Source organism: Macrotis lagotis, chromosome 7 (assembly GCF_037893015.1).
Source record: "Macrotis lagotis isolate mMagLag1 chromosome 7, bilby.v1.9.chrom.fasta, whole genome shotgun sequence".
NCBI lineage: Eukaryota > Metazoa > Chordata > Mammalia > Peramelemorphia > Peramelidae > Macrotis > Macrotis lagotis.
This window is the reverse complement of record NC_133664.1, coordinates 171304408-171326524: the sequence shown is the minus strand read 5'-3', so window position 1 is coordinate 171326524 and position 22117 is coordinate 171304408. Positions and strand designations below refer to the sequence as shown.

The 22117-nt window shown below is 36.7% G+C and overlaps 1 protein-coding gene across 1 annotated transcript in view; it reads right to left on the bottom strand.

Moving 5' to 3' along the window:
- FAM107B (family with sequence similarity 107 member B) overlaps positions 1-22117 on the bottom strand; it is a 371993-nt gene that overhangs the window by 146439 nt on the left and 203437 nt on the right. The window lies entirely within an intron of this gene.

Here is a 22117-nt window from a genome sequence, read left to right as displayed (position 1 = left end):
GATGACAAAACAGGATTAGGTGACTTGCCCAGGGTCAATCAGAAAATAAGTGTCTGAGGCTGGATTGGAACTTAGGTCTTCCTGATTCCAGAGCTGGCACTCAATCCACTAGGCCCCCTAGCTACCATTATCCTAGGCATAAAAGTGACATGGTCAGATCTATGCTTTAGGATCATCCCATTTGTAGATGAGTGGAAGATGAATTAGCAGAGGGAACCTTGAGGAAGAGAAGTGGACAGTTTATTGTAAGCAGCATGAGAAGTGTTATATTATAAAACAAAGAGTATTATACAAGGAGACAGGTCATGAAATTTGGGTCCTGGTTTTCACCTTTATTACCTTTATGGCCATGGGCAAGTTACTTTAATTTATCTTTCTATCTAAATCTCTTTCCCTACATAAGAAAAAAACCCATCACAATAACTTTGTGATACTCAGGTTAATTGAGAATTTTTAAATGTTTGAAACTCATCCCTAGATGCCCAGACTATGTCACCTCAGTTTTCTCAACTGTAAGATGAAGGGTAGCTAGGCGACATGTGATCAGTCAAGTGGCACAGTGGATTGAGTCCCTGACCTGGAGTCAAGTAGACCTAAGTTTCAATCTGGTCTCAAATACTTAGTCATTGTTGTGACACTGGACAAGTCATCTAATCCTTTTTGCCTCAGTTTCCTCATTTGTAAAATGAACTGAAGAAGGAAATGGCAAAACACTCTAATATTTCCTTGCCAAGAAAACCCCAAATGAGGTCATAAGAGTGAGACAAGACTGAACAACAGTAAGTACCTTACAATTATATCATGCTGTCTGCATAGTTCATTTCTGATTATGCAGCCTTGAAAGCAATTTCAGTTGAAAATAAAGAAACACTTCCATTACAACCTAAAGAAGTAATAAACTGAGTTTAGATGAGGGTTGGTAGAAGTAGGAAAAATCCAAAAGTGTCACATTTATGCAGAAGCTGGAAGTGGACCTTTGGAGACCTGGCAGTAACGTGCCACACCCTTGATACATTTGTTCCTTTCAACTCAGAGAAAACCAAGGTCAATTTGTTCTTTTTGTGAGTTTCTCCTTGAAACTCAAGGCTTAAATTTTCTATGATTCTATAATCCTGGAATCATGCTTGATCAAATCAATCTAAAAGCTGCTAGGCAAAGAGCCAGATGAACAAATACATACAAAGGGAATTGTATATCATCAGTTTTGCCTACTCTGAACAAAAATAGATACCCTTCCCTGTATTTAATGACCGAGATTAGTGCCCTGAACTCTTTTACTTTAAGATGGAAGAGTTGAAGAAGGAAACTATCTGCCAGGCTGATTTCTCTGGCCCCTGTGTTTTCCTGTTTGACAGTGGTATAAACAGAACCATACTCCTAACCACATCCAACCATGACTTAGTTTAGTATCTAGGCATCATTCTGAGTTTATAAATATTTTGCACTCCTCGGTTAACTAAAATAACACAAAGTTGTTGTGGGGGGGGGTTTTCTGTATAGGAAGAGAGATTTAGATATAAAAATAAAAATGAAATAAACTTTTTCCCTCAAGGAACTTAAATTCTACTGGGACTATTTGCTCATGAAGATCCTATAATCCAACTCTCTCATTTTCAAATAAGATTCAGAGAGACAGAATCTTATTCATAGCTAGAAGTTGCAGAGCCAGGATCTGAACTCAGGTCATCTAAGTTCCCAGTTCTTTCTACTACATCACAGCTAAATTCAAGGTCATCAGTCAATCAGTCAATAAACTTTGTCACCAGCTCTGTGCTAAGCACTATAGAGACAAAGAATAGTGAGTCCCTGCCCTTGTGGAGAGCAGACTGATGGGGAAAACAACATGCAGATTCTTTACTGTTTCTATTGCACTGGCCACACAGTTTTACTGTCTATTTCTGATGATTGCAGAGAATATGATGTTGCATGCAATATTCTAAGCATTTATGGAGCAAGTCATTGCAGCTAGTTTTGCTTTCACTGAAAAGGATGTTTTTGAAATCATCATCTGGATTTCACATTTCTCATTTCATTATAAGTAGCTAAAATAAGTAGCTCAAGTAACTTATAGGATATCTGCTATTTTCTGTAAATTTGAATCTACTAGCTATAGTACCTAAGCTATTTATCATTTCTCTCTCTTTTTTTTTTTGCAAGGCAAATGGGGTTAAGTGGCTTGCCCAAGGCCACACAGCTAGGTAATTATTAAGTGTCTGAGATCGGATTTGAACCCAAGGACTCCTGACTCCAAGGCCGGTGCTTTATCCAGTATGCCACCTAGCCGCCCCTATCATTTCTCTTAAATGTAACATGTAGGAAACCAGATTTTATCAAGAGTCCTATCATGGTACTTTTATTTTTAGCATAGCTATTATCTCCACAGAATTAATGGGACATTATCTCAGGTGCTCTAAATTGGAAGTCAGACATATCTATAGCCTGTGGGTACTATGGGCACAGAAAGGCTTCAGAGACACTATGGTGGAATGGATAGAAGGAAAACCTAGATTCGTGTCCCATCCCAAACACTTATTCACCATGTGACTCTGGGCAAGTCACTTATTATTTTTTTTTTGGCACCTCAGTCTCTTCATCTACAGAACCAGGGGCTGAAGTAAATTAAATCTCCTCTAAGCACCCATCTCGCTCCAAATCTATGAAACTAGGAAAAGAAGAAAGTAAAAGAGGAGAGTTGGGGGAAGAAAGAGAAAAGGAGAGGGAGAGACAGTGAAGGAGAGGGAGGGAGAGGGAGAGGGAAAGACAGTGAAGGAGGGGGAGGGGAAGGAAGTTAGAAATTCGACCCTTGACACTTAATAATTACCTAGCTGTGTGGCCTTGGGCAAGCCACTTAACTCTATTTGCCTTGCAAAAACCTTAAAAAGAAAGAAAGTGCCCTGACTTTGGAGTCAAAGGGCTTGATGGGGTTGTAGTATTAGCAAATATCTCTTCTTTGCTTCCTGAGGCATAAAGGACCCAGTCCATGGGGAACTGGTATAAGATGTTATTTATCATGAGTCTTATTGCCAGCATTGCTGTGTTGATTCTGAAAAGAGGAATTGAGAACTATTTTATCTTAACCTTGTGCCCTTTTAAATGAATTCCTTTAATCTCCAATGTGACCCTGAGTAAGTCACATACCTTCTCAATTTTCTTATCTGTAAATTGAAGGGGTTTGAATAAGTTGGGTTCTAAAGGTATAGTTCTAAATTATGATTCAATTTAGTAAAGTGGTTTTTAAATTTCAGTTTTATGTTTCAGGGTGTTTCATTTTATACATAAATTCAAATCCCACCTTGAAAAAGTCATTCAATCCCCTTGGTTCGCAGTTTCCTCATTTATAAAACAAAAAGATTGGATTAATTTACCTCTCAACTTTATTCCAGCTCCCACTCTGTGACTGGATGGCATCACAGGGCTATTGTGAAAAAGAATGTTCTATGTAAACCTTAAAGACGTCTACAAGTATGACCCTTGCATGGGTTTTTAGATTTGCAAAATATTTTACAAATATTATTGCATTTGATCCTCACAATAGTCCCATGAGGTACATGGTATCATCATCAGTTGAAGAAAAGAAGTTTAGAAATCAATACCCATTTAGAAATAGACCCAGTCTACACACTTAGAGCCCACCAATATAAGAAAAATGTTTGATTGTGGTCCCAGCCAAAATAGTTTCAACATGAAGCTATACCTAACACTTCTAACTACATATGACACATTTAAAACTGGTCCACCATCAGTCCCCCTCAAATGCAAATAATTTTTAGTTCTACAAAATAACACAAAACAAAACTATCCATATTGTTCTGAAAAAGTACATTCTATCCACAAGCAATTAAATAAAGATCCTCAGGATTAATTTTAGTAGTAAAGCAATATTTATACTAAGCCTATCTCTTGTGCCTCAAGAGAATTAGACTTATAGAGAGCATTAATAATGAGTAGATCAGTAGATTTCTTTATTGACAATTCTACTCTTAATCTAGCAATTTGTTTATTTAGTTATGGGACTTTTGTTCTCATTAGGGACTATTACCACAACAAATGGTATTTAGATTGAGATTTAAAAAGGTGACAAATGGAGATTGTATTTACTCTTCAGTGTCATACCCTTTTAATAAATCAAGAGTATAGGGACGCAGTGGATAGAGCACCGGCCTTGGAGTCAGGAGTACCTGAATTCAAATCTGACTTCAGACACTTAATAATTACTTAGCCGTGTGGCTTTGGGCAAGCCACTTAACCCCATTTGCCTCGCAAAAACCTAAAAATAAATAAATAAATAAACAAATAAATGAATGAATAAATAAATAAATAGTATAAATTGGGGACAACCAATCTTATGTTAAATAAGATTTAAATTGAGCACTAAAGCGGCAAGAGATGCAGAATCTATTAATTTGCTTATCATCTTTCAGAGACATTGACTGGTTGTTTTATAAACCTAACTTAAGCTCAAAGCATATTTACCTAAAATATCTTTTGCATCCTTATCCTACCCTATGATATTTTTAACTTAATTTTTTTTTAATTTATTTAAGGCAATGGAGTTAAGTGGCTTGCCCAAGGTCACACAGCTAGACGAGGCCATTACCCTGATGATATTAAAAAGCATTGCTATTTTTAACCAAAAGGCAATCTGTTTTAGGGGAAAGGACCTTGGATTTGAAATCAGAACATCTGGGTTTGAGTTGCTGCAAGATCTCGGAGGCTTACTTTCTTCATCTGTAAAATTGGGTTAGTAACATCTGGCTACCCAACCCATTCAGTTGTTATGAAAATCCAGTGAGATGAACAAAAACATTTGGTAACCATAAAGAATAAAAACATGTAAAGTTGCTATTTTATTACTGGGCTGAAAGAATGATTTGCCCATGGTCACACTTGACCAACTAAGACACTGAGCTAGGAAGAAGCATAGCATTTTAGGCCTCTCTATCTTCTGTTCTATCTCTGAACTGGACTTTGCTATTGAAGCACTCATTCTCTACTCCCAAATCTGACCCTTAGGCTTGAATATGGCAGGAGCTAAGTAAGGGGCAGGAGTAGAGACAGGAAGATTTGTTTTCAAATCCAGTTTTAGACACTTATTAACTGTGATGCCTGGGCAAGTCACTTAATACTGTTTTCCTCAGTTTCTTCAGACCACTCCAGTATTTTTGCCAAGAAAACCTCAAATGGGGTTACAAAGTGTTGGACTGAAGCACAAAACTAAGTGGTCCTCTTTGACAAGTACTTTGAAGAAAAGAAAATTTCCTTTTAACCAACCAGTCAGTCCTTCTAATTGGGCACAAAATTATAGTTAGTCAATCAAGAAATATTTAGTAAGTACTCAATTTCTGTGCAAAGCCATAGAAACATGAAGAAAAGCAAGACAATCTCTGCCCACAAGGTGTTCACAATCTAAAGGAAGCTGTAAATAATTTTTTTTTCAAAGGGAGCTGTAAGTCCAAGAAAGATGATAACATTTGTCAAAACTTGTCCAGTTAATGAAGCAAAAATTAATGATTGCTAATCAGGTTCATGGACAGAGCAACAATTTTCAGAGCAAAACACTTTTCTTAGACTGGAACTTGAAGGCATTAATCAGATTCTCTGGTACCTTTATATATGACAAATTATATTATTTCTCTTTATTAAGTTCTAATAGAAAGGGGTGAGGGGGAAACCCAAGACTTCTCTGAAAATAAAAGATATCAATGCATCTAACTGGTTCCTGAGATGCTCAGATATAAGTGGTTAATCATTGAGTGACTAAAAAAAGTAGAACAAGCCTCAGGACACGCAGTAAGCCCATGTGTCATAACCTAGACTACTGGCCTATTTGCTTCTGCGTCACTAAATCTCTGAATTTCTGTTTCCTTATTTGTAAAATGGACCAAGAAAGAATCATAATCTGGGGTCCTTAGGGTGCCCAAAATTTTTTTGGATAGATTTCAAGGGGTATGTGAATTTTTGCTCTTTTAATAGCAATATTTCAATATAATTAATTTCCTTTGTAGTCCTATGCATTTTATTTTATACATTTAAAAATATTATATGGGAAAAGAGTCTATTGACTTCATTAGCCTGCCAAAGTGATTTATAACACAAAGAAGGTTAAGAGACTCTGGACCATCCCTAAAGGATCTTCTGGGGGTGGCACAGTGGATAAAGCACCTGCCTTGGAGTCAGGAGTACCTGGGTTCAAATCCGGTCTCAGACACTTAATAATTACCTAGCTGTGTGGCCTTGGGCAAGCCACTTAACCCCATTTGCCTTGCAAAAACCTTAAAAAAAAAGATCTTCTCTCTCTAAAATTCTATAATATCAGATAACTCTCCCTATAAACCCTGTGGTCAGTTTCTGTTGCCCCTCTCTACTATTCCATTTGAATTAGAAATAGGATGTATTTTACAGAGAACCTCTAGCTATGGATTTCCTGCCTGATAAACTTATAGTTTCCTGACTTGTAGAAATATCCAAAAGAAGGTATTTGTATACTCTAGGCAAGATTTAAGAATTAAGATTCACCCTATCTTTGAAAATTGTCCCATAACATGTTACTTAAAAGAGGCTTCAAGTTTTCATTATTAAATAGTATATGTAATTTGACCTGGCACAAATAAATATCTGTATAATAATGAGTAGGATTTTTTTTGGCCTTAGAAATATTTGAGACAGAATGTTATTGCAGAGAGAAAGCTGGTTTGAGAGTCAGGAAGACCTGGGTTCAAGTCGCATCTTGTCACTGTGACCCAAGTTATGCATCTTCCTCATACCCCAAACAACTTAAAAGACTACCAAGTCTAGAAGTTGCTGATCTCCATGGACAGAGAGGATGTCCTTCACTGGAGTTTCTCTAACCAATGAAGTCACTCATTTAAAAAAAGGTTTGTGCATGTATAAAAATAATAACAATATTGTCCTGAATTCTCCCTTTCTGAAGAAAGGGAGCTATCTATCTTATGTACCCCTAGTCTAGACTGTGACTATAAGGTATGAGTGTAACTGAAATCTTAGAGTAAGAAGCAGTAAGATACCTGCTTTGGGGAAGTACTTCCTAGATGATCAACCAGAGAATTAAGCTAAAGGAAGTCAGTGGGTCAATAATTAAGTAAATATTTTATGCCAGCACTATGCTAAGAAATCCTTTGTTCTTGGAGTGATGATCAACCTTGATGGACTTGCTCATTCCACCAGTGCAACAATCAGGGATAATTTTGGGCTGTCTGCAATGGAGAATACCATCTGTATCCAGAGAAAGAATTATGGAATTTGGACAAAGACCAAAATTATTAGCATTAATTTAGAAAAAAAACCCTGTTATCTTATTTTGTAATTTTTCTATCTCTTATACTTTATTTTTCTTCCTTAAGGATATGATTTCTCTCTCAACACATTCAACTTAGATCAATATATACCATGGAAAAAATGTAAAGACTAACAGACTGCCTCCTGTGGGGGGGGGTGCATGAAGGGAAGCAAGATTAGGGGGAAAATGTAAAACTCAAAATAAATAAAATCTTTCTTTAAAAAAAAGAAATCTAGCTGTGTGGCCTTGGGCAAGTCACTTAACCCCATTTGCCTTCCAAAAACCTAAAAAAAAAAAAAGAAATCCTTTGTTCTCTAAGGATTACATTTGAGGAGAAAGAATGAAGACTAAGGATTCTAAGTATTCCTCAAAAATAGTAAAGCCAATGTGGTTGGGACAATAATAATAATAACTAACATTTGTGTTGGGCTTACAATGTCCCCAAACACTTTAAAATGAGTATCTCATTTGATGCTCACAAAACTCTAAGAAGTAGGTACTTTGTTATTCCCATTTTACAGATGAGGAAACTGAGGCATTCAGACTTAGCCAGGGTCACACACCTAGTAAGTGACTGAGGTCATATTTGTATTCAGGCCTTCTTGTCTCCAAGTCCACTCTATCCTATGCCACCTAGTTGCCCTGGTCAATTATTATGAGCTTTGTTGGTAGGATAGTCACTTCATGAAGGTAATCCAGAGTCTTATAAACTTATGATCATATTTATGACACTGCCCTCAAATCTGAATACATTTGAGTCATGGAAGCAGCTATAATGGATGGATTGATGGATGTCTCAAATTCAGTTAGAAGTTAAATATTTGATTAAATGATTCAAGACTGGAAGCTTTTCTTTCTTACAATGAATGTATAAAGTTAAGGAGGTGACAGAATGATCTATCTTTTTGTTTGTTTTTAATCTATCTAGTAATGGATGGAAGGTCAATTTCCAATATGATCTCATTTTAAGGATAATTCTTTTACATTATGATTTTGTTTTTCAAATCCAATTACTTTTTCCTATTATTTCTGGATTTGTTTTAATTCTTCTGATTGACTGTGCTCTGAGACTTCTTTGTTAAGAGTCAGTTCTGATAACCTCTTCACCAATTCATTCTGACCCATCATAGTTTCACACGATAAGGGTGTAGATTCCACAGAGTCTATGTTCCTTGCTCCCTTCTCTGAACAAACAATCAGTCAATTGGTTAAATCCACCAATTTTTGGTTTCTTAGCCAGCCATTTTAAGATCAGAGACCTATTTTATTGGACTGAAATTGCAAACAGACACAAAAGAAAATGAGATGTGGCAAGATTAAGTTTTACAACACCAGATGATTAAAGGTTCTTCCAGAGGAACCTAGAGAAACAATGCAGTTCATTATGCTAGGCAGAAGTCTGGGAGCTGGATGAACTTTCTGAGTTCTAATCTTAATCTATTTTCATATCTTCAATTTGTAGTCTTAGAAAGTTAGGGGACTTTACCAGAGCTGGTCGAACTGGATATTGAAGGCTTTATGATATATGGATATATGGATAAAAGGATATGTGAACTGGATGTCAAAAATATTCCAAATTCATTTAAGCTCACTGGGCAAGGGAAATTGCATTGAAAACCTGTGCCTCAGTTTCCCCTTTTAAAATCAAAAGAAGAAAGATTGTTCAATGGAAAAATCTATTGGTTTGCCTGCCAGGTGTGTTAAGAATAATGACAATATACACTTATGCTATACAAACAGTATTATACACAGATGCTAAAAAGAACACATTTTGAGGCCAAGCATGAAATGAGTGCTCAGTCAACAAAATTTATCAGGTGCATGCTATGTACACAACCCCAAGCTGGTTTTCTTTTATATTTGTACTTTAATTTCTGAGCATGAATAAATAGGAGGCTGGATTTCTTAAACAATAAAATCCGGCTATAATAACCAGAGGGTTGGGGCACACAGGGAGGTTACACTGATAATGATCCTAAGGAGGATGGCTGCCAGGTATTCAGAGCAGTGGGTGATAAGAGCACTAATATGTTTTGCCAGTATAATCCTTTCCTCTAAGTTCTCAAAGTGCTTTGAAACACAGTCCCATTAGTCACTCAAGGCCATGATGGGTAAGTTGGTATTTGGTTTGTGTCATCTAACAAAGTAGATAATGAAAACTCTCCTAATTTTGATTGTTAGGCCTTCCTGGAAAAAAGTCAGAGCAGTAAACCATTACATAGAAATACCCAATTAACTTCTTAGGTAGCCCTCACTTGGGGCATAGAGAGGGACAGGGTGAAGGGAAGGGAAGAAACATTGCCTACTAGGTGTGAGACACTGTGTTAAGTGTTATCCTATTTGAATCTCACCACAATCCTGGGAGATAAATGCTATTATCCACATTTTACAATTAAGGAAACTGAGAGTTAGCAGTGAAGTGACTTGTCTAGAGTCACACAGTAAATATATGAAGGTAGGATTTGAACTCAGATCTTCTTGGCTCCTTTGTCCACATAATGAGTTGACAGAGCTTACTAGCAAAGATGTTAATGTTGAAAAAAAGAGAAAAGGCAAAAAGAGAAGGGGACTCCAGAGGATGAAAGAGTCAGTAAAGAACATGAGCTTGAAAAAAAATTAAATTAAAATAAAAAAAAGAACATGAGCTTGGACAGATCAGTTGGGAGAGGGTGGAGGATAGAAGGACTTAGCATGATATGGTATATGAGGTCACAAAGAGTCAGATATGACATAATAAAATCTTCCTAGCACCTAGCTGTCTCAATAAGGACTAGACCTGAAGTTCCATTGTTAGAAGAAACTCCTGGGTGAACTTCCTCTACCAAGACAGGTCAACACCATGTCTTCAATTGGTAGTCTTAGAAAGTTAGGGAACTTTCCTAGGATATACAGCCAGTATGTATCATACCATCTAGGTCTTTCTGGTTCCAAGGCCAGCTCTTTATCCTCTGTAACAATCTTGAACTGGATGTTGAAAATATTTCAAATTCATAAAAACTCACTATCTTCTCCCATCTCCACCCAAGTTTTTCCCCCTTCCTAACTTATTTTTAATAGTTGAAGGTCCCCCTCCATTTTCCAAGTCACCCAGGCTCAAACCTAGGTATCATTCTCATCTTTTCACTTTCTCTCTCCCAATTTCCAATCAGTTCTTAAATTCTATTGTTTCTCTTTTTTTTCATCTCTTTTCTGCATCTCTTACATTCCTCTTCTCTCTTCTGAAACTCCCACAAACTTGGTGCAGGCCCTTATTACCTGATCTCCGAACTATATAATGCAAAAGTTTGTTGGAGGAGCTTGCTCTTCCCCATTCCAGTCCAATCTCCACTTAGCTGTCAAATTGATCTTCCTAAAACTCAGATATGACCTTGACATTTCTCCTTCCCCACTGAACTCCACCCCTATTAAATAAATACCAGTAGCTTTCAATTACTTTCAGGATCAAACATAAAATCTTCTAATTAACTTGCTGATTCTATTCCAGCTGAGATCTACAAGTTGGGGGTTCAATGCTCATACAAAAACTGACTAAAATTTTCCAAGTTATATGGCAGGAAGAGGTTATTACCCCAAGAATTCAAGGATTCCTCCATTGTCCACTTCTATAAAGGTAAAGGGAATAGTTTGTCCTGTGACAATCACAGGGGTATTTCTCTTTTAGTCATTGCTGGTAAGATTCTTACTAGAAGCCTCCTCAATAGGCTAATCCTTCCTCTGAAAGATGAAGCCAATGTGGCTTCAGAAAGGGTCAAGGAACAGTTGGTATAGTGTTTGCTGCCCAGCAACTCCAGGAAAATTGCCAGGAACAGAACAAAGGTCTGAATACATTTGTAGATCTGACCAAGGTGTTTGATACCAGCAGTAGCAGGGTTTATGGAAAAATATGCTATAATCTGATTGCCCAGAGAAGTTCATCAGTATGGTATAGCAATTTCATGATGGCATTCATTCCTGGGTTCTGGAGTGTAGATGATGCTCTCATGATTTTCCAGTAACCAGTGTAGTGAAACAAGATTGTGTTCTTGCTCCCATGCTTTTTAGTAGGCTGTTTTCAGTCAGGTTATCAAATGCTTTCACTAAAGATGAACATGGCAAGATCAGTTTACCACCCTGATGGTAAATTCTTTAACTTGAAAAGGCCACAAGCCAAGATCAAAATGGAGGGAATGTTGGTGCATGATCTTCTGTTTGTAGATGATTGTTCACTCAGTGCAGCCCCTGAAGCTGAGATGCCACAAAGTATGGATCGATCCTCTGTCACTTGTGCTAACTTTGGCCCTACCTCAAGAAAACACAGGTGCTCCATCAGCCAGCACCACACCATCCATACATGGAGCCATCAATTACTGCAAATGAAAGTTTTGAATATTATGGATAAGTTTACTTAACTTCAAAATTTCCTTTTCAGGGAGGTACACATTGAAAATGAAGTTGACACATGCATTACCAGAGCTAGCATAATGTTTGGAAGACTCCAGAAGAAAGTATGGGAGAAAAGTGATAATAGACCAACTACTAAACTGAAAATCTACAGAGCCCTTGTGCTGACCTCATTGTAATATGTCAATAAAACCTGGACAGTCTACTAGTGCCATGTCAGGAAACTGAATCACTTCCATTTAAATTATCTTAGATACCTAGCTGTGTGGCCTTGGGCAAGCCACTTAACCCCATTTGCCTTGCAAAAAAAAAAAGTATAAATTGTCTTAGAAAGATTCTGAAGATCACCTGGCAGAAGAAGATACTAGATTCAGAGGTTCTTTCTCAAGCTAAACTTCCTAGCCTTCCAGCATTACTACAGAGAGTACAACTAAGATGGGTTGGCCATGTTGTTCCAATACCAGGCATTTGCTTGCTAAAAAGACTTATCTTACAGAGAACTCTCACAGGGCAAGTGCTCACAGAAGGGTCAGAAAAAATGATACAGAAACACTCTTATGAACTTTGAAATTGAGTGTACAGCCCAGGACCTCACAGCACTTCGTGCTCTCATCAGAGAGGGTGCTGCACTCTATGAGCAAGGTAGAATTGAAGCAGATCAAAGAAAACTTGAGATACATAAGTTTAGACTAACCACCTCAGGTGTTCACATGGACAATTTCTGCCAAACCTGTGGTAGAGCATTCCATGTTCCTACTGGTCTAATCAGTCATGGTCGGACACACTGTAACTCATCTCTAATATCATATCATATCATAAGTCAAATCAATATCATAATTCCTATCATTTTGGTCTTCTTCGATAACGAAGGACAAGAATCAACCAACCAACCATCTTCTTACACCCTTCACATATTCTGCAACCTAGTGACATAGGTCTCTGTTATTCCTTGTACAAGATACACCATCTGAGTCTTTTCCCTGGCTGCCCCCATGCTTAGAATTCTCTTCCTCCTCATTTCTACCTCAGGGCTTTCCTGGTTTCCATCTAGTCTCAGTTAAAGTCTTAACTTCTGCAAGAAACCTTTCCCAGCCCTCCTTAATCTTAATGACTTCCCTCTGAGTCTGTCCCCAATTTATCCTGTATACAATCAGTTCAGCTATAATGAGACATATGCATTCCCAAAAAGTGCTGTACTATGCAAAATCACACAATTAAAAACCACAGAGTTTATGGAAAAAATGTTAATGGAACATTAAAAAAAGATAGGAACCTATTACAAATGTTAGCGCAGTTTTAAACATGCTAAATATAAAATACATGAATACATGAATATAAGAAATAGTGACCACATCCTCTGGATCTGACCACTGGAACTCTTATGTGGAGGCTAAGGAGAAAGGAGGTGAGGATGGTGTGGACCAATTCTTCTCTATTTGCAGCTTCTGCTGCACCAGAAGATATCCAATAAAAATAGTACTTTATCTTTACAAAGACCTGGAGTGTACTCGTGAAATCAGGCATTGGTAGCTTGTGAGTTACTGTGAAGTGTTGCAGTCTTCTGTTTACACTTCTCAAAAAAGAAATCAAGCAAAAGCTAACTTGGAATTTGAGTTATGCTCAAAATATTCCCTAATAAATCAATCACAATGGAGCACATTCTTTTTTTCCCAAATTCTCATGAAGGTAGAACTGATTCTATAGTTATATGTATATATATTTATTTGGACATTATCTCCCCCTTTAGACCATGAGCTTTTTGAGAGCAAGAACTAATTTTTGACCCTCTTTGTATTCCCAGGACTTAGCATGGTATCTGATACATAGGAGGTACTTAATAAATATTTGTTGACTGCCTCTCATTCAGGATCATACAATATCTCTGAGGAAAACCCAAATTTTCTTACTCTTATGTCAGGGGACATAGACATATATATATATATATATATATATATATATATATATATATATATATATATATGTATGTATGTATGTATATTAGAAGCAGTGACTCTTTTCCAGTAGTTCTTTTGGTTTGGGTGTGAGAACATTTTTTCTGCCTTAATTCTAGGTTCCATCAGTCTTGTGATTAATATAAGAAATAGGTGGTGTAGAGACTTCATTTTTTTTAGGAAAACTGGCATGATATAAATCAAATTATATTTTAGTTCAAATGATTTGCTCTTGATGAATAGAGAAGTAGTCTTATTTTCAAATTATAAGTAATTAATGAGTGGTAATTAAGACAAGTAGAAGAGTTGCACATCAAGTCTTTCTTCACTTTGCTGGACTTCAAACTAAAAGTCTTCTGGGAACATTTGAATTACATTTGAAATGAAATATCTCGTGAGAAAAGGACATAAGGGAAAGTGACCCTGTGAGAAGGAGGAACTTTAAGACAGTTTGGGTTTTTTTCCCCCCTCAGTCAGTCAAGGTTTCTAAAAAAGGAACTTCAGCCCCCAAGGAATTGATCTATAATAGTGATAATTTAACAGAATTTAAAAGGTTATCTCACATGACAGACTAAAATCTGTTCTTGGCTCTATCTAGAAACCAATGACCAAATTCCATTTTCTTTCTTTCCAACATGAATAGTTTCTATGCATATCTTGATGAAGGTTCTAGAAATTTAGCAATGCAAAAGAGCAACTTGCATAACCTGTTCTTGAGCAATCAAATCAACATTTATTAAGCCTCTACTAGAGGCACTGAGGATATGAGTACAAAGAATGAAACAATCCCTACTTACATAGAGCTTATATTCCACTGGGGAGAATATAAGTAAATATAGGGGCAAGGAAGGGAATAAGAATTTAAATATCACTTACAATGTTTCAGATACTGAACTAAGAGCTTTTTGAAGATATTATTTTGTTTGATAATAAACTGGGAGGGAGATGCTGTTACTGCGCTCATTTTATAGTTGGAGAAACTGAGGAAAATAGAGGTCAAGGAACTTGCCTACAGCTCACCCAGCTAGTAAGTGTCTATTGTTGGATTTGAACTTAGGTGTTCCAGAGCTTTATTCTTTATGCCACTAGCATACTTATCCAGTCTATAATTACAATAAAAAAATAAACACAAGATAATTTGGGAAGGGGGGGATTACTAAAGGCTTCAGGGAGAAGCTGGTGCTAGTACTACATCTTGAAGGAAAGGAGGGATTCTATGAGGTAGAAGGAGGGAGGGCATTCCAGATATATAGGACAGCCAGTGCAAAGTCATGGAGCTGAGAGATGATGTATCACATATGAAGAATAGAAAAATAGCCAATCTGTTAAGATCATAAGGGAGAAATGGGGAAGCTATAGGGCTAATTCTGACAGGAGCTTCATTTCTGGCAGGGATACTAGGTTCTCTGAGAGCAAAGCATAACCCATGAGCCTACACATCCTCCAGGGCAGATCTGTTTTACATAAAACAACTATATTACAACTGTCAGGAAGTTCCATGGGAAGCCCCAGTATCACTTCCCCCATAGAAGGTTCAGAAATATATAAATATATTTTTTACTACACCCATTTTTAGTCTAAGGATTTCAACCACTTATAGGCTTAGAACTTTACTTTTCTTCAGAGCACTACAAACCACAGGAAATGAAAGCGTGATAAACAGCCATTCTTGAGTGTTGGGCTTTCACAAACCCATCTTTTTCCAGAAGTGCAAATATCCTGTTACATTCTTCTCACAGTTAGATGAAGTGAACTGGGTCATTTTCTCTTGGGAATTGAAGCAGTTTAAAACTTTGGGAAAATCAAATTTAGATCCCTAGAATTGAATATAGAGAAGCCCTAAGAAATGGCAGATAATAGAGATATATATGTCTGTATACTTTTAAGGATTTTTTAATCTTTTTTTTAAACAAGTGATTTCAGCATTTAAACATAAAACAACTGATTCCAAAAGGAAATTATTCAGATTTTTCAAATATGATCTCAAAAGAATTCAAGCACATTTCCTGTTTTTTAAACCCTCTTAAAAGTGTACTGGATCTGTGCATGGGGACCTAAGTTCAAATACCACCTCTATCACTAGATCCCAGCTAGGTCCAAACCCCAATTCTAACACCCAGGTAACCTCAGGCAGGTCTCAATTTTTCTGGGCCCCATGTTCCTCTTGTACAAAAAAGAGAGGGTTGTACTTGGCTTGGGAAATCCCTTCAAGTATCCAGTATATATCTATGACTAAAAACATCTGTTCTTGAAGTCAGGAAAATCAGATTAAAGACTCATCTCTGACACATACTAAGTGAGTTGGACATATCTTTTAAAATCTTGGGGTTTCAGTTTCCATAACTGTAAAATGAGGATAATTTTATTTGTACTGCCTAGTGTGGAGAGGAAAGTGCTTTGTAGAATTAAAAGTAACATATAATTGTAAGATGCTGATTCTATTACCTAAAGCCGGGATTTTCAATATTTTTTTGAACCCTTTGGCAACTTGACTAGGCCTATATACCTCTTCTTAGAATAATATTTTGAAATAGTGAAAGAAAAATTAAAAATCAGCTAAGAGTTCCATGAAAATAAAAATGTCAGGGTTTTTTTCCCTTATATAAGTTCATTGACCATTTGAAATTCCAGGTCAAGAACCTCTGATCTAAAGTAATGTTTAATAACTTCTCTGTACAAAGAACTATTTATCATCTAAACATAATGAGGAATCATAATGAAGAAAAATAAGGAAGAAAAATATATACCTCATGTATCTGATAGGAACTTGTGACACATAATTTGTTTTAAAAATAAGCATTTATCAAGTACCTGCACCTGTGACTTCACCAAGGAGAGGAAACTTCCTCCACTAAGGCAGGTCAGCATATTCTCTGTAACTTAAGAGCTTAGAGAGTTGACTGGAGCAAAGAGAAGGTAAGTGACTTACTTAGGGTCATACAACCGATATGTATCAGAGTTGAGACTTGGAATCAGACCTTCTGGGATCCTGGACTGGCTATATATAGCACCTACTATGTGTCAGATAAGCACTTTATAAATATTATCTTATCATGTCTTTAAAATCATCCTCCAAGGTTATTATATCCATTTTAACAGTTCAGAAAATGGAGACACAGAGGTTAAGTGATTTGTGAAGAATCACATAGCTTGTAAGTAACCAAGTCTAGATTTGAACTCATGCATGACTAACTCCAGGACCAGTGCACTAGCCATTGTACCATATAGATACTCCATGAAATTATTAACTGTTAGTAGTTGACCCCAAGTACAATTGGAAAATTGCCAGATTGTCTTTCCTATCTTCCACTTCCCTACCAGTGGTTCCTGTCCTGCTCCTGGTAGTCCCTGCATCCCAGAGAATTATCTTTTTTCACCCCTGGGAATTAGCCTATTTCCAATTCTTGCTCTTTAGCTAGTGTCCATTACCTGCTCATTCACATATAAACCCCTCATCACACATGTCCTGGATCAGCCCTAGAAACCAGTGTGAAAGGAACATGGTTTCCAGAAAATTTGGAAGAAAAGGAAAAAATTCCTAGAGGAGAAGAAAAAAGAAAAATTTTCTAGTTGTAGCTAAGAAAGAATGGGGCGGCTAGGTGGCACAGTGGATAAAGCACCGGCCTTGGAGTCAGGAGTACCTGGGTTAAAATCCGGTCTCAGACACTTAGTAATTGCCTAGCTGTGTGGCCTTGGGCAAGCCACTTAACCCCATTTGCCTTGCAAATAAATAAAAGGAAAGAATATGTAAAAGTGATTTAAAAATGTTCTTTATTATTATGTATTTTTAATAAAGATAAACATTCTAAAACACGAGGAATAAAAGGATTGCTAATGAAACTGAATTTATATTAAGTAATTTAGTTTTTAAGCACGTCAAGTTTAACAAGGTTATAACAAAATTGTCTTGTCTCTTTCTGAACTTTTGTATATTTTTAATATACAATTATTATCAATGAAATTATCTCTCCACTTTGAATCTGTCCTAGGATCAGTCTCCCAGTTGATTGTTATCAGGTCCTAAGACCTGCTCTTTGATGAGAGTGGAAGATCTTCCACATTTGTCTTTAATTATTAGGAAATGCAGCCTTATACCTAGCACTGGGATGGCTCCCTAAGTGGGAGATAGTTAAGATAACTTAAATTAGTTTTCCTGTATTAATCTAACATTGAAAGTTGCCCTTACAAATAGCTGAACTAGATGAGCACTTCATGGGGTAGATGGGATTTCAGTAACACTTGGAAAGTCTTAGTCCTCCCAGTACTTCTGTGACTACCACTTTTGCCTGATGTTTGAAATTCCTCTAACACAAGAGTTCTTAACCTTTTTGTGTCATGAACCCTTTCTGGCAGTCTGATGAAGAATTCTTGTTGAATTCTAAGAATACTGCCTTTATCAACCTAAAATAAAATGCATAGGATTATAAGAGAAACCAATTATTTAGAAATACAAATATCAAGGGGGCAGTTAGATGGTACAGTGGATAGAGCACCCCCTAAAGTCAGCAGGACCTGAGTTCAAATGCAGCTTCAGATACTTTCTAATTACCTAGCAGTGTGACCTTCGGCAAGACTCTCAACCCTATTGCCTTGCAAAAAAAAAAAAAGAGAGAAATACAATTATCAAAATATTTTTGAACTCCAGAAATCTATCCATTGTGAATCCAAAGATCTCAGGTTAAGAATCCTTTAAATTGTATGAACTGTTGCTAAGAAGTGAGCAAAGCCAGAAAAACATTGTATACATAAATAGCAACAGCAACATTGTATGATGATCAACTATGATGGTCTTGCTCTTCTCAGTAGTACAATAATCAAAGAAAATCCTTTTTATAAAAAAATTTTATTTTCCAATTACATGCAAAGGCAGTTTTCAACCTTTAATACATTTGCAAGTTTTATGAGTTCCACATTTTTCTACTATGTTCCACCTCCCCAAGGCAATCTGGTAAAAGTTGTACACTACAAACATGTTCAATGTATTTTCATATTATAGTCATGTTGTGAAAGAGGAATTAGAACTAAAGGGGAAAAAACATGAGTAAGAAAGAAAAAACAAAGTTTTAAAAAGTGAATGCTTTGGAATGCTTTGTTCTACATTCAGACTCCATAGTTTTTCCTCTGGATGTGGATGGTATTTTCTAAATCAGATTTCTCAGGACTGTCCTTATCACTGAACTGCTGAAAGGACCTACATCCATCATAGTTTATCTTACAATCTTGTTGTTAATATGACCACTTCATATTAACTGCTTACTTCATTCAGCATCAGTTTATGCAAGTCTTTCTGTGCTTCCCATGACCCAGCAGGTCATGCTTTTTCTTTTTAATTTTTTGCAAGTCAAATGGGGTTAAGTTGCTTGCCCAAGGCCACACAGCTAGGTAGTTATTAAGTGTCTGAGGAAGGATTTGAACTCAAGTACTCCTGACTCCAGGGCCAGTGTTCTATCTACTGCGCCACCTAGACGCTCAGGTTATGCTTTCTTAGAGAAAAATCTTACTCCACAACATTCACAGACCATAACATGTTCAGCCATTCCTCAAATGATCTCAAACTCAAATTATAATTCTTTTTTGTCGCTACAAAAAGAGCTGCTGCAAATATTTTTGAACATGTGGGACTCTTCCCCTTTTTTATGATCTCTTTGGGATACAGACCTAGTAATGGCATTGCTGGATCAAAGCGTCTGCACATGGTTGCTGCTCTTTGGGCACAGTTCTAAATTGCTCTACAGACTATGGCCAAAGGGCAACAAAAATGAGCATACCCTTTGATCCAGCAATACCATACTAGGTCTATAACCTGAAGAGATGATGAAAAAGGGTAAAAACATCACTTGTACAAAAATATTCATAGTAGCCCTGTTTGTGGTGGCAAAGAATTGGAAATCAAGTAAATGTCCTTCAATTGGGGAATGGCTTAGCAAACTGTGGTATATGTATGTAATGGAACACTATTGTTCTATTAGAAACCAGGAGGGATGGGAATTCAGGGAAGCCTGGAGAGATTTGCATGAACTGATGATGCGTGAGATGAGCAGAACCAGGAAAAACACTGTACACCCTAACAGCAACATAGGTGTGATGTTCGACCTTGATGGACTTGTTCCTTCCATCAGTGCCACAACCAGGAACAATTTTGGGCTGTCTGCAATGGAGAATACCATCTGTATCAAGAGAAAGAACTGTGGAGTTTGAACAAAGTTCAAGGAGCATTCCCTTTAATTTAGAGAAAAAAACAGTTATCTTATTGTCTGATCTTGTTATCTCTTATACTTTCTGTTTCTTCCTTAAGGATGTGATTTCTCTCTCCATTTGGATCAATGTACAACATGGAAACAAAATAAAGACTGACAGATTGCTTTCCGTGGCAAGGGGGGAGGGGAGGGAAGTAAGATTGGGAGAAAAACTGTAAAGCTCAAAACTCAAATAAAATATTTAAAAATTAAAAAATTAAAATTTTTTTTAAAAAATCGCTCTCAGGGTAGCTAGGTGGCATAGTGGATAAAGCACTGGCCCTGGAGTCAGGAGTACCTGGGTTCAAATCCAGCCTCAGACACTTAAGAATTACCTAGCTGTGTGGCCTTGGGCAAGACATTTAACCCCATTGCCTTGCAAAAACTTAAAAAAAAAAAATGATAGCTGGTCTTTGGTGAGGACTGAGTAATCTTTTCTAGACAAGACAACATGTCCTTATACTCACTCAATTATTAGAGAAAGATATTGACCCCCTTCCTTCTGTTTCTAGAAATCTATGCCTCTGTCCTTGACAGGTCACTGCCCTTTGGTTGACTCCTTCAAGTATAAATTACAGACCTCAGGATAGAATTTCAGGTGTCTAAGGATTAGGTCATTAGCTGCTAGGATCCAAGTGACAGTAAGCCAAAACCCAGCAACAACAACAAAAAAGAGCCCATTTCCAAATGGGTATGACTTGGATTTTTATGTGTCCTCTTTCAACTTTATTTTTGTTTCAGTTTATAGTATTTTGCTCTCAGATTTTAAGTACTCTTATTTACCTTGGTCGTTGAGTGAATGAAAATCACAAAACCTGAAGGCACACTAAGAAAATTATATAAAACTATAAGAGAAAATTCTGTGTAGAAGTTTGCTCCTTCTCAGGCCCAAAGGCCAAAAGATTTAATGGGAACCTGCTTGTCCTCAAATTATGAGATGCTTACCAGGAGGATGCTTGAAAGAATGATTAGAATGATCAGAAAACACTGATTTAAATAAGTAAGTCATTTATCTATAGGACCAAAATTTAAAAGAAACCAAACTCAAAGAAAATTGATGTAACAAGTTCCTGAATAGCCCCCAGTGCTGCCTTTGAGAATCAGCAAAGATACCACTCTGCAGTTTAACAAAAGACAAGTTAGAAGTTTCTCCTCTTTCTTGTCCCTACCTTAATAATTTTCAAGAGAATTTGTGTTGGTGGGGAATTAAATGCCAAATGGCAATTAAATGCCAAGGTTAACCAGTTAGATAAGGCTGAGCACAGAAGAAAGTGAGTTAGTTGTAAAAGAAAATGAATACCGGCAAAAATAAACGTTAAGGTCTTAAAGATTCAGGACATCAGAAAAATTAAAAAATTTAAATTTCTTGTTCTAATGCTTTGTATGTTGCTTCATAGTATCAGTTCACATCTAGGAAAAGTTTTCATGAGAGGTTATAAAATCATAGAATCTCCACTCTAGACATAAGGTTTAATTTCCTCATTGAATGATAACAAGTATCTAAAAGCCCATCTGGTTCTGTGCCACGGGGACATTTGGCCTGTATAAAATAATATTACACAGCAATAAATCTCAAAAATTCTATTAGCTGCAAAACTTATATTGCTACCTCCCAATTACCAATAACATTTCCCATTATCCCTTACCCTAAGGAGTAGAAACTTATAAATGCCGAAGGTAACATTTCTAACAATTTTAAGTGATGTTCTGCTCAGTTGCTTACCTTACTAACCACTTTTAAAACTGGCTCACATTCACAGTTCCTACTCCTACCTTTGAAAGTCAGTAGTCTCAGAACACATTAAAACAAAGCACCAGTAGTCAGTTTAGTACCTTGAATTTTAAAGGTGGCCAACCTTTGTCCTAGCCATTCTCCTCTCTTGCTAACAACCTCAATTTTATTAGGTTGATTAAGAGTATAAGGCAGTTTTCCTTAAGGATATGATTTCTCTCTCATCACATTCAACTTAGATTAATGTATACCATGGAAATAATGTAAAGACTAACAGACTGCCTTCTGTGGGGATGGGGGGGATGGAAGTGAGAATGAGGGAAAATTGTAAAATTCAAAATGAATAAACAAATAACTTTAAAAAAAAGTATAAGGCAGTTAAGTGGAACATTGGAGAAAGTGCTGGGCCTGAAGTCAGGAAGACTAATCTTTTTTCAATTCAAATCTGGTTTTAAACACTCATTAGCTGTGTGACCCTGAGCAAGTCACTTAACTCTATTTAACTCAATTTCCTCATCTG